At 58.8% G+C, this 2,770-nt stretch overlaps 1 protein-coding gene across 1 annotated transcript in view; it reads right to left on the bottom strand.

The window, feature by feature from the left end:
• Positions 1-1,530, bottom strand: part of LOC113212223 (neuroligin-1-like) — a 199,843-nt gene extending 198,313 nt beyond the window's left edge. Inside the window, exon 1 of the mRNA XM_052269438.1 lies at positions 1,370-1,530. The gene's annotated coding sequence lies outside the window, so the exon portion shown is untranslated. The remainder of the gene's footprint in view (positions 1-1,369) is intronic.
• Positions 1,531-2,770: the final 1,240 nt, after the last annotated feature.

The following is a 2,770-nucleotide window of genomic DNA, read 5'->3' on the forward strand; positions in this document are numbered from 1 at the left end:
CCCCCCCCTTTTACAAGAGCAGCGGGCCCTGTTGTGCCGACTGGACGGAAACAAGCCGCGGACAGATGTCCACTGCCACCTGCCCGGCAGGCCCTGCCCCTGCCCTGCCACCTGGGAGGAGGCCGCTGCCGCCGACGTGCCGGCACCGCGGCGGCCAGGACAGGCACCCAGTCAACGTACAAAATGCGGGGGAGAGGGGGGGGGGTCCTCTAGGGCGTCATCATCCCGACCACGAGCAAACGCCGCGCCACACCGGGCGCCGCCTCCGCAGGGCTGGAAATGAGACGAAAACAGTTTGTGGAAGCACCACGACATGGGTGGACCAAAAGCAAAGGGCAATTAGAGGTGAGGGTGAGGAGGGGTGAAAGGGGAGGGGTAAGGGACACATTGCGCCGACCCTCCTCCAAGACCACCACACGCTCCACGGAGCGCCTGGGCTGCTGTAGGGGGGCGCCGTGCCGCAACGGGGCTGGGGCTGCTGGCGCTGGGGGGAGGTTGAGCGAAATGGACTTGGCATCATCTGCAGCTTTAGGCCACTCACAGACACTCGGGCCGCCGCCCACCACCACGCCGCCAAGGCCCGCCCGGTCCGCTTGGAGAGAGCTCTCTCCCTCCCCGCCCTAAAGGAGTTGGGTCAACAGCGCGCGGCAGGCTGGATAGGATACCGTCACGACCTCAGATTGCCAGATTGGCCTTCTTTGAGGCGGACAGCAGCACGGTCGGGCGGCAGGGAGGGAATGACCCGCTCCGCACTCATCTCAGGGGGCGTCTTCTGCTCACGTGCGGGCGCCGTGGCCTCGAGAAGGGTTTTACGTTTAGTTAATATTTTTCAGGTTCGAAAAAAAAAAATCCCCTCCCGCCGCCAGCGCTTATTGGCGTGCGAGGGGGTGGGGACCAATACCTTTAAGCTGCTTGCGAAGAGCTTATGTGCTAAGTTCGCGGCAAGAGACGCGACGCTCGCTTCCTTCCAGCCCCCACTTTCTAGACTCTTTATAAACTTGAACATAAAAAAATCGCCCAGCAAGACTTTCTTTCCTTTTATAACAAAAAAATATTTGACTTGCTTGACGATCGCGAATGGCTGAGTAAATGACCACAAGAGAAGGATGATCCACAACGCGAAACGCGACGAGAGCAGCGCGAGCTACAGGTCGCATTCTGGCGTCAAATTGCAGGTTAGGTCGTCTGTGGGTTATGTTCTCGAGAAAGTGCATTGTGTGCAAACTGATCTTAAGCTCACGTAAACCGTTTTCCCCTCTCGTAAAATGCGTTTCAACAAAAGATTCGTAAAGTACGGTGCGGACTGAAATAATATGCAACAGTTTGAGACACATGACAACACACGGACCGCACAACTGTGCAAACTCACCTATGCACTCAGCGACTCGGCTCTTTCATGGCACAGACAGACTATTCCACAGGCACAAAATGGTCAACACTAATATAACACGGTCGAAAAGATTATTTACTACTGCAGAAATTCGCGAGAAGTTACCACCACTCGGACACACGGTGTGTCCGACATGACGCGACGCGACTGACTGGCCGTTAGTTGACAGTTCGGCCGCCAGATGGTGCGCATGCGCTTGCAGCGCCTTTCGCGGTCAAGTATGAGAAAACGTGACGCATCTCAGGGAATGACCGTGAGCCGTGAGTTCAGACGTAGGCCCTCTTGCGCACTCATTTTCGTCTCACATGAAATTATTTTAGTGACGGGCATGCAGTTGTGCACGTTACCCGCACGCTCGGCTGCCGCACATTTGGGGCCAAGTCCCACCCAGCAAGCACCACCTCGGTCTCTCTTTGCAACCCCTCCCTCCCTCGTCCTACCCCCTCGGCTTCTGCTCCGGCTCCGTCCTTATGTCTCCGTTTATCCTTAGAGCCTTCTGTGTTTGCTTCGCACCCCCAGCTGTATACATACTCACACTAACGCACACCGACACACACACGTGTACACCTCCCCCTCCTTCCACGACCCCCTCCCCCTCCCCCCTCCTCCTCGTGACAACCCCACGGCACGCACGCATCGCCTAGAAAACGGCGACAAGATTCTGATTCTACAACTTTGTAAGTGGATCCCCCCCTCCTTAACGTTAGTTAGCGCACTGGGGGAGAGGAGAAGCCGACGCGCGGAAGAGGAAGAGGAGTAGTGAGAGGAGGGGGGGGCGAGCCCGGGGCTCGGCGGCGAGATAGTGGATGGGGATGATGAGAAATAGGGTGGAAAAGGGGGGAGGGGGCAGTAGTGTAGCCGCGCCGGGCGTGCGCGTGGGGGACAGGCAGGGACCTTGAGAGGGGGAGGGGGGCTAGGGGTACGAGTCCCGTCCACCGTCCCACCCTCTGCAGTCCCACGACACATCGTCATGCACGGCGTAGGACCGTGATGGGGATGGACAGTTCAAAAAGTCGGCGCGGAAGAAGATGTAGGTGGGGGCCAAGAGTCTCGGGGCCTATACTGCTGCAAGAACTTGGTTGCGGAAGGGGGAGGGGGAGGGTGGGGACGAGGGTCAGACATGGTTGGGGCGGCTGCGAGCTCTGGGCTGAGCCCCCCGGACTGAGTAGCAGAGAGAGAGAGAGAGGGGGGGGGGCAGGGAGAGAAGGGATGCAAGGGAAGGGTGAGGGGTCAGCACTAGCGGAGGCGAAGCGAGCCGAGGCAAAGGCCGGCCGAAAACACAAACAGTTTTCTGCTGAACTTCCTTCTCAAGATCCGCGTGCCCGCCCGATTAGTTACTTTCAAAACGGCTGTGGCGGGGCAGGGCCGGGCTGGGCGGGG

The sequence above is a fragment of the Frankliniella occidentalis genome, unplaced genomic scaffold (genome assembly GCF_000697945.3).
Source record: "Frankliniella occidentalis isolate FOCC.00 unplaced genomic scaffold, Focc_3.1 Scaffold5, whole genome shotgun sequence".
Lineage (NCBI taxonomy): Eukaryota > Metazoa > Arthropoda > Insecta > Thysanoptera > Thripidae > Frankliniella > Frankliniella occidentalis.